We start from the raw sequence: 10,691 nt of genomic DNA, 5'->3' as shown, positions 1-10,691 counted from the left end.
GGTCATGAGGTCCACCACCACCAGGTCATGAGGTCCACCACCACCAGGTCATGAGAGTCATCACCACCACCAGGTCATGAGGGGCATCACCACCACCAGGTCATGAGGGGCATCACCACCACCAGGTCATGAGAGTCATCACCACCACCAGGTCATGAGGGGCATCACCACCACCAGGTCATGAGGGGCATCACCACCACCAGGTCATGAGAGGCATCACCACCACCAGGTCATGAGGGTCATCACCACCACCAGGTCATGAGAGTCATCACCACCACCAGGTCATGAGGGTCATCACCACCACCAGGTCATGAGAGTCATCACCACCACCAGGTCATGAGGGTCATCACCACCAGGTCATGAGAGTCATCACCACCACCAGGTCATGAGGTCCACCACCACCAGTCATGAGAGTCATCACCACCACCAGGTCATGAGGGGCATCACCACCACCAGTCATGAGGGGCATCACCACCACCAGGTCATGAGAGTCATCACCACCACCAGGTCATGAGGGGCATCACCACCACCAGGTCATGAGAGTCATCACCACCACCAGGTCATGAGGGTCATCACCACCAACCAGGTCATGAGAGTCATCACCACCACCAGGTCATGAGAGTCATCACCACCACCAGGTCATGAGAGTCATCACCACCACCAGGTCATGAGGGGCATCACCACCACCAGGTCATGAGAGTCATCACCACCACCAGGTCATGAGGGTCATCACCACCAACCAGGTCATGAGAGTCATCACCACCACCAGGTCATGAGAGTCATCACCACCACCAGGTCATGAGGGTCATCACCACCAACCAGGTCATGAGAGTCCATCACCACCAACCAGGTCATGAGAGTCATCACCACCACCAGTCATGAGGGCATCACCACCACCAGGTCATGAGAGTCATCACCACCACCAGGTCATGAGGGGCATCACCACCAGGTCATGAGAGTCATCACCACCACCAGGTCATGAGGGGCATCACCACCAGGTCATGAGGACCACCACCATCAGGTCATGCGTTCATCACCACCACCAGGTCATGAGGGGCATCACCACCAGGTCATGAGAGTCATCACCACCACCAGGTCATGAGGTCCACCACCACCAGGTCATGAATGTCACCACCACCAGGTCAAGAGGTCCATCACCACCACCAGGTCATGAGGTCCACCACCACCAGGTCATGCTTTCACCACCACCACCAGGTCATATAAAACCACACACACACACACACACACACACACACACACACACAAACATCAGCCAGACATCTCCCCTCTCACAGTGGAATACTATTGTGTACATTACACGGGACTAGTGGGGGAGATGAATCATTGATGTAACATGATAATTTAGAGTGTTTTATAGCTTTTTATTTTCCAAAACTGGCAACCAGTGCTCTCTCTCTCTCTCTCTCTCTCTCTCTCTCTCTCTCTCTCTCTCTCTCTCTCTTTGACATGAACACGTGACAACACGTAACTCACGCGACTCGTTCTTCGCAATTCTTGAATCATTTGCGATGAACGCCACGCGCTAGCCATGCCATTTGGCAAAACCTTCGTCGTAAAGTACTCGTAAGTAATTAATTAAGTAAGTAAGTAAGTAAGTAAGTAAGTAAGTAAGTAAGTCCTTTAATAAAAAGATACATCTCTCAAATACCGAATTTGTAGGTAATTGTGGATGTAGGGAAGTCTCCCCTACCGTCTAATATAAATTAGAAAACGGGAAAATATTCCCTATTTCTCTGCCCGTCGGAGCAAAACATATTATAATATGTTGCTTAATATCCGTGATAGTGTACAATATATGCAACGGGGCTTGCTGAGTATATAATATTCTTGGAGAAGTGTACTGGAAGTAAGGTTCTCCCGCTCAGCCATGGTGCAACAAGGGATAAATAGCCGTCAACACTTAGAATTACCTGCAAGAAAAGTTGTAGCATTGTTATGGTAATTTCCCAACCGCCAAGCAGGAGGGGGAACTGAGGGAAATGCTGCTATCTGGGGAAACTCTCTTTCTCTCTCTTTTTTCTTCAATCTCTCTCTCTCTCTCTCTCTCTCTCTCTCTCTCTCTCTCTCTCTCTCTCTCTCTCTCTCTCTCTCGTTTCTCCAGCACTACCGAACACATCAACATAAAATGAAGATTACCTATATATAGGTAATTATCCCCTCTCATTTTTTTTTAAATTTTCCAAAAGAAGGAACAGAGAAGGGGGCCATATGAGGATATTCCCTCAAAGGCCCAGTCCTCTGTTCTTAACGCTACCTCGCTAATGCGGGAAATGGCGAATAGTTTGAAAAAAAGAATATATATATATATATATATATATATATATATATATATATATATAGAGTTGATAGAGATGCTCTGTGGAAGGTATTAAGAATATATGGTGTGGGAGGCAAGTTGTTAGAAGCAGTGAAAAGTTTTTATCGAGGATGTAAGGCGTGTGTACGTGTAGGAAGAGAGGAAAGTGATTGGTTCTCAGTGAATGTAGGTTTGCGGCAGGGGTGTGTGATGTCTCCATGGTTGTTTAATTTGTTTATGGATGGGGTTGTTAGGGAGGTAAATGCAAGAGTCTTGGAAAGAGGGGCAAGTATGAAGTCTGTTGGGGATGAGAGAGCTTGGGAAGTGAGTCAGTTGTTCGCTGATGATACAGCGCTGGTGGCTGATTCATGTGAGAAACTGCAGAAGCTGGTGACTGAGTTTGGTACAGTGTGTGGAAGAAGAAAGCTTAGAGTAAATGTGAATAAGAGCAAGGTTATTAGGTACAGTAGGGTTGAGGGTCAAGTCAATTGGGAGGTGAGTTTGAATGGAGAAAAACTGGAGGAAGTGAAGTGTTTTAGATATCTGGGAGTGGATCTGTCAGCGGATGGAACAATGGAAGTGGAAGTGATCATAGGGTGGGGGAGGGGGCGAAAGTTCTGGGAGCGTTGAAAAATGTGTGGAAGTCGAGAACGTTATCCTGGAAAGCAAAAATGGGTATGTTTGAAGGAATAGTAGTTCCAACAACGTTGTATAGTTGCGAGGCGTGGGCTATAGATAGAGTTGTGCGGAGGAGGGTGGATGTGCTGGAAATGAGATGTTTGAGGACAATGTGTGGTGTGAGGTGGTTTGATCGAGTAAGTAATGAAAGGGTAAGAGAGATGTGTGGAAATAAAAAGAGCGTGGTTGAGAGAGCAGAAGAGGGTGTTTTGAAATGGTTTGGGCACATGGAGAGAATGAGTGAGGAAAGATTGACCAAGAGGATATATGTGTCAGAGGTGGAGGGAACGAGGAGAAGTGGGAGACCAAATTGGAGGTGGATAGATGGAGTGAAAAAGATTCTGAATGATAGGGGCCTGAACATGCAGGAGGGTGAAAGGCGTGCAAGGAATAGAGTGGATTGGAACGACGTGGTATACCGTTTTCGACGTGCTGTCAATGGATTGAACCAGGGCATGTGAAGCGTCTGGGGTAAACCATGGAAAGTTTTGTGGAACCTGGATGTGGAAAGCGAGCTGTGGTTTCGATGCATTATACATAACAGCAAGAGACTGAGTGTGAACAAATGTGGCCTTTGTTGCCTTTTCCTAGTGCTACCTCGCGCACATGCGGGGGAGGGGGTTGTCATTTCATGTGCGACGGGAATGAATAAGGGCAAACACTGTGAATTATGTACATGTGTATATATGTATATGTCTGTGTATGTATATACATAAATACGTTGAGATGTATAGGTATGTATAATGCGTGTGTGGACGTGTATGTATATACATGTGTATGTGGGTGGGTTGGGCCATTCTTTCGTCGGTTTTCTTGCGCTGCCTCGCTAACGCGGGAGACAGCGACAAAGTATAATATATATATATATATATATATATATATATATATATATATATATATATATATATATATTTATATATATATATATATTCTCATTATACAAATGGGGACAGATTGAATAGCGCAACCCCCTTTTATACTTAGTATATGACGAAAATATTCAGTTGGGGGGTACGAGATGGTCGCGCCTGGGGACCACCACTTATCCCTTTGTGTAATTAATTGACATTATAAGAAAACTGGATGTAATGACGGGCTTGTGTAACTTTTTTTACAATGAAGGTCCGGGGTTGGATCTTTGACCCTTCTGAACCGGACGGTTATGACCTTTTTAAGTGTTAAGGGCCACCGTACCGTCGTGCTCCAGGGGTCGTGCGGCTGCGTTCTTTCATTCGTTCTTTTTTACCCCTCGTAGCTACCATCTAGATCCGTTTCGCCTCGCTACCGTCGTGTCATGGGTCGTTACCGTCGTTGCTCATGGGGTCGTACCGTCTGTTGCTCAGGGGTCGTACGTCAATACTCCAAGGGGTCGCACGGTCAAGAACTTCCTGTATAGCCTTGTGAACTCTCTTTGGATCCCGCCATGTAAATATTAAACTCTTATGTCTTACCATTTCGGATATTAAGTACACACAACACACACATCACAATCACAAAGGCCCCCCCCCCACACCCACCTCGGAGGTGTAGTGGTTAGCGTTGCTGTCCATGAGTCAGCACGGTCGAGCCGGGTGGTCGGACCCGCTTGGGTTCGAATAAATCCTAGGCATGGCTGTCTGCCCAACCCAGCTAGGTGTTCATCCTTCCTTTAACGGAGCTAGTTGATAAATTAAGTACTGACTAAAGCTAAGGGGGCTGTGATTACCTACAAACAGTAATCAGAATAATCAAATAGTTATCACCTGGTTAATTGGGCATCGAAAAACGTTATGATTTTGACTTAGATCACCTTTTAACGAAGTTTTATGTGATTAACTACAAAAACAGTAATCAAAGTAACAATTGTAATCACACTCACGGAGGAACGAATTACGTTACTGAATATTGACTTAGTTCACCTTTTAACGAAGTTTTATGTGGATTACCACATACAGTAATCAAAGTAATCAAATAGTATTCACACTCACGGGGCAACGAAAAACGTTACTGATTTTGACTTAGATCACCTTTTTACGAAGTTTTATGTGATTACCTACAAACACTAATCAAAAGTAATCAAATAGTAATCAACACTAACGGCGGCAACGGAAAAAATCGTTACTGATTGACTTAGAATCACCTTTTTACGAAGTTTTATGTGATACTTACATACAGTAATCAAAGTAATCCAAATAGTATCTACACGGGGCATCGAAAAACGTTTTCTGATTTTGGACTTAGATCACCTTTTTACGAAGTTTTATGTGATTACCTACAAACAGTAATCAAAAGTTAATCAAATAGTAATCACACACTCACGGGTGGCAACGAAAAACGTTACTGAATTTTGACTTAGATCACCTTTTAACGAAGTTTTAATGTGATTACCTACAATACGTAATAAAAGTTAATCAAATAGTAATCACTCAGGGGCAACGGAATAAGACTTACTATTTGACTTAGATCAACTTTTTACGGAAGTTTTATGATATTGTGGGTTTCCTACCTGTAGGGTCCGGCGAATAGAGGGAATTCAGGAAGTGAGTCAAATATGCAGAGCTGCGCCAGGAGGAGTCGGTAGGGTCATGGCGGGCATTATTTCATGCAATGAATTTCTCTTCAAGCGCTCAGTTGTTATATTGCCTAGGTAGGGGAGGGGGCGGCGGGGGACAGGGGTGTGTGTGGTGTGTGTGTGTGTGTGTGAGCGGGTGAGGTGGTCGGTGGTTTGGAGGGCGAAGCGTCCGTTACATATTCTTACCATTTTTCCTTCTATATTTGATTAGGAAACCAGGGGCTTTTCCTCCTCCTCTCCTTGGTGGAATTAATTACCGGTCATTGGTTATATTAGGGGTATGATATGGATGTGCGTCTTGTGATCCGGACGGCCATCTTATGGAGGTTTTAATAACAGATCCGCAGGGTAACCAGTCTCCGCCGATGGGCATAGTGGGTTGGCGGTTGGTGTTGCCACCCTCGATGGGGTAATCATTTATAATCCCGCCACCTTTATGACATTGTCCCGCACTCCGGGGACGCCATGTCCTCACTTAACAATTATCTTGCTCCCAGGCTGATGAAAGGTGTAATTATTTCCCCCTCCCCCTCGTCATCGCGTAGTAGTTGATTAGTAGTATATTGAAGGATTGTTAGCGGTTTATGCTAAATGGTGTCTTTTTTTTTTTTTTTTCTCTCTCTCTTTAGTCTTTTTGGCAGTAGTATGGCTAATGATTTTGTCCATATTTTACTTAAGGAAAGTTAATGTAATCCTTATAATTCTTGATAGTGTGATGACATGTTGGTGCTTTGTGGGTGGTGAGTTGATTTAAATATGAGAGTGTTTATGCGTATGTGTTTTGAAATTGGTTTTGGGCACATGGAAGAGAAATGATGTGTGGAAAGATTGACCAAGAGGATATATGTGTCGGAGGTGGAGGAACGAGGAGATGAGGGAGACCAAATTGGAGTAGAAAGATGGGAGTGTACAAAGATTTTGTGTGTTCGGGGGCCTGAAACATGCGGAGGGTGAAAGAGGGCAAGGAATAGAGTGAATTGATGCGATTGTGGTACACAGGGGTTGACGTGCTGTCAGTGGATTGAAATCAAGCATGTGAAGCGTCCGGGGGTTAAACCATGGAAAGCTGTGTAGGTATGTTATTTGGGGTTGTGTGGACGTGTGCTATGTACATGGTATGGGGGGGTTGGGCATTTCTTTCGTCTGTTTCCTGTGCGCTACCTGCAAACGCGGGAGACAGCTACAAAGGATTAAAAAAAAAAAAAAAAAAAAAAAAAATATATATATATATATTTATATCATACAAAGCTCCAACTGCCAGGATCGTGCCTGGGCCCTTGTGCAAAGAGCAGGCATGCTGACCGGTTAGGTCTAAGGGACTGATTATAGGAAACAACTATTCGAAATACTAAGTACTCGAATACCCTTCGTCTCACAATGGTGAGCAACGGGGTCTATCGGTTGTTTCCGAACAGAACACATAGCCAGCTGATAGCGTTTTACCAAACCTGACTGTACAACGCGGAGTTATATGAATACGAATAAAGTGTATATGAACGCGCACCTTCATAGAACATTGGTTCTCTTGGTTTGCGGCAGGGATGCGTGATGTCTCCAAGGTTGTTTAATTTGTTTATGGATAGGGTTGTTAGGGAGGTGAATGCAAGAGTTTTGGAAAGAGGAGCAAGTTTGCAGTCTGTTGTGGATGAGAGAGCTTGGAAATTGAGTCAGTTGCTCGCTGATGATACAGCGCTGGTGGCTGATTCGTGTGAGAAACTGCAGAAGCTGGTGACTGAGTTTGGTACAGTGTGTGAAAGAAGAAAGCTGAGAGTAAATGTGAATAAGAGCAAGGTTATTAAGTACAGTAGGGTTGAGGAACATATCAATTGGGAGGTAAGTTTGAATGGAGAAAAACTGGAGGAAGTAAAGTGTTTTAGATATCTGGGAGTGGATTTGGCAGCGGATGGAACAATGGAAGTGGAAGTGATCATAGGGTGGGGGAGGGGGCGAAAGTTCTGGGAGCGTTGAAAAGTGTATGGAAGTCGAGAACGTTATCTTGGAAAGCAAAAATGGGTATGTTTGAAGGAATAGTGGTTCCAACAACGTTATATAGTTGCGAGGCGTGGGATATAGATAGAGTTGTGCGGAGGAGGGTGGATGTGCCGGAAATGAGATGTTTGAGGACAATGTGTGGTGTGAGGTGGTTTGACCGAGTAAGTAATGAAAGGGTAAGAGAGATGTGTGGTAATAAAAAGAGTGTGGTTGAGAGAGCAGAAGAGGGTGTTTTGAAATGGTTTGGGCACATGGAGAGAATGAGCGAGGAAAGATTGACCAAGAGGATATATGTGTCAGAGGTGGAGGGAACGAGGAGAAGTGGGAGACCAAATTGGAGGTGGATAGATGGAGTGAAAAAGATTCTGAATGATAGGGGCCTGAACATGCAGGAGGGTGAAAGGCGTGCAAGGAACAGAGTGAATTGGAACGACGTGGTATACCGTTTTCGACGTGCTGTCAATGGATTGAACCAGGACATTTGAAGCGTCTGGGGTAAACCATGGAAAGTTTTGTGGAGTCTGGATGTGGAAAGCGAGCTGTGGTTTCGATGCATTATACATAACAGCAAGAGACTGAGTGTGAACAAATGTGGCCTTTGTTGCCTTTTCCTAGCGCTACCTCGCGCACATGCGGGGGGAGGGAGTTGTCATTTCATGTACGACGGGAATGAATAAGGGCAGACAGTGTGAATTATGTACATGTTTATATATGTATATGTCTGTGTGTGTATATATGTAAATACGTTGAGATGTATAGGTATGTATAATGCGTGTGTGGACGTGTATGTATGTACATGTGTATGTGGGTGGGTTGGGCCATTCTTTCGTCGGTTTTCTTGCGCTACCTCGCTAACGCGGGAGACAGCGACAAAGTATAATATATATATATATATATATATATATATATATATATATATATATATATATATATATATCTTTCTTTCAATTCTTTCAAACTATTCGCCATTTCCCGCATTAGCGAGGTAGCGTTAAGAACAGAGGACTGGGCCTTTGAGGGAATACACACACACACACATATATATATATATATATATATATATATATATATATATATATATATATATATATATATATATATATATATTCTCATTAACAAATGGACAGATGAAGCGCAACCCCCTTTTAACTATAGTATATGACGAAAATATTTAGTGGGGGACGATATGGTCGCGCCAGGGACCACCACTTATCCCTTTCTGTAATTAATGACAATATAGAAAATGGGGAATGAAATGAGGGCTTGTGTAACTTTTTTTACAATGAAGGTCAGGGGTTGGATCTTTGACCCTTCTGAAACACGACTGTATGACCTTTTTAAGTGTTCAAGGGCCGTACCGTCGTGCTCAGGGGTCGTACCGTCGTGCTCAAAGGTCGTGCCGTCGTTGCTCAAGGGTCGTACCGTCGTTGCTCAAGGGTCATACCGTCGTGTTCAAGGGTCGTACCGTCGTGTTCAAGGGTCGTACCATCGTGCTCAAGGGTTGTACCGTCGTTGCTCACGGGTTGTACCGTCGTTGCTCAAGGGTCATACCGTCGTGCTCAAGGGTCGTACCGTCGTGCTCAAGGGTTGTACCGTCGTTGCTCAAGGGTCGTACCGTCGTGCTCAAGGGTTGTACCATCGTTGCTCAAGGGTTGTACCGTCGTTGCTCAAGGGTCGTACCGTCGTGTTCAAGGGTCGTACCGTCGTTGCTCAATGGTTATACCTTCATTCTCAACTGGCGCACGTACCGTCTTGCTCATGGGTTGTACCCTTATTATCAAGGGTTGTGTACCGTCTTGTGTTCAAGGGTCGTACCGTCGCTGCTCAAGGGTCGTACCTTCGCTGTTGGGTCGTACCGTCGTGTTGAAGGGTCGTACCGTCGTGTTCAAGGGTCGTACCTTCGTTGCTCAAGGGTTGTACCGTCGTTGCTCAAGGGTCGTACCGTCGTTGTTCAAGGGTCGTACCGTCGTTGCTCAAGGGTCGCACCGTCGCTGCTCAGGGGTCGTACTGTATCTGCTCAGGGGTCCTAAACGTCGTTGCTCAACGGTCGTACCGTCGTTGCTCAAGGGTCGTACCGTCGTGCTCAAGGGTCGCACCGTCGTTGCTCAAGGGTCGTACCGTCAATACTCAAGGGTCGCACGGTCAAGAACTTCCTGTATAGCCTTGTGAACTCTCTTTGATCCCCGCATGTAATATTAAACTCTTATGTCTTACCCTTTTCGAATTAAGTACACACACACACACACACACACACACACAAGGGCCTCCGAGGTGTAGTGGTTAGCGTTGCTGTCCATGAGTCAGCACGGTCGAGCCCGGGGTCGGACCCGCATGGGTTCGAATCCTAGGCATGGCTGTCTGCCCACACCCAGCCTAGGTGTTCATCCTCCCCTTTAACGGAGCTAGTTGATAAATTAAGTACCTGACTAAAGCTAAGGGGGCTGTGATTACCTACAAACAGTAATCAAAATAATCAAATAGTAATCACATGGGGCATCGAAAAACGTTACTGATTTTGACTTAGATCACCTTTTAACGAAGTTTTATGTGATTACCTACATACAGTAATCAAAGTAATCAAATAGTAATCACACTCACGGGGCAACGAAAAACGTTACTGATTTTGACTTAGATCACCTTTTAATGAAGTTTTATGTGATTACCTACAAACAGTAATCAAAGTAATCAAATAGTAATCACACACTCACGGGGCAACGAAAAACGTTACTGATTTTGACTTAGATCACCTTTTTACGAAGTTTTATGTGATTACCTACAAACAGTAATCAAAGTAATCAAATAGTAATCACTCATGGGGCAACGAAAAACGATACTGATTTTGACTTAGATCAACTTTTTACGAAGTTTTATGATAATGTCGGGTTACCTACCTGTGGGTCCGGCGAATAAGAGGAATTCAGGAAGTGAGTCAAAAATGCAGGAAGCTGCGGCCCAGGAGGAGTCGGTAGGTCATGGCGGACATATATCATGCAAGAATTTCCTTCAAGCGCTCCGTGTAATATTGCCACGGTCGCGGGGGGGGCGGCCGGGGACAGCGGGTGTGTGTGTGTGTGTGTGTGTGTGAAGCGGGTGAGGTGGTGGTGGTTTGAGGCGAAGCGTCCGTTACATATTCTTACCATTTTTCCTTCTATA

The sequence above is a fragment of the Panulirus ornatus genome, chromosome 64 (genome assembly GCF_036320965.1).
Source record: "Panulirus ornatus isolate Po-2019 chromosome 64, ASM3632096v1, whole genome shotgun sequence".
NCBI classification, from domain to species: domain Eukaryota; kingdom Metazoa; phylum Arthropoda; class Malacostraca; order Decapoda; family Palinuridae; genus Panulirus; species Panulirus ornatus.
The sequence above is the reverse complement of the archived record's forward strand: the minus strand, read 5'-3'. Positions refer to the sequence as shown.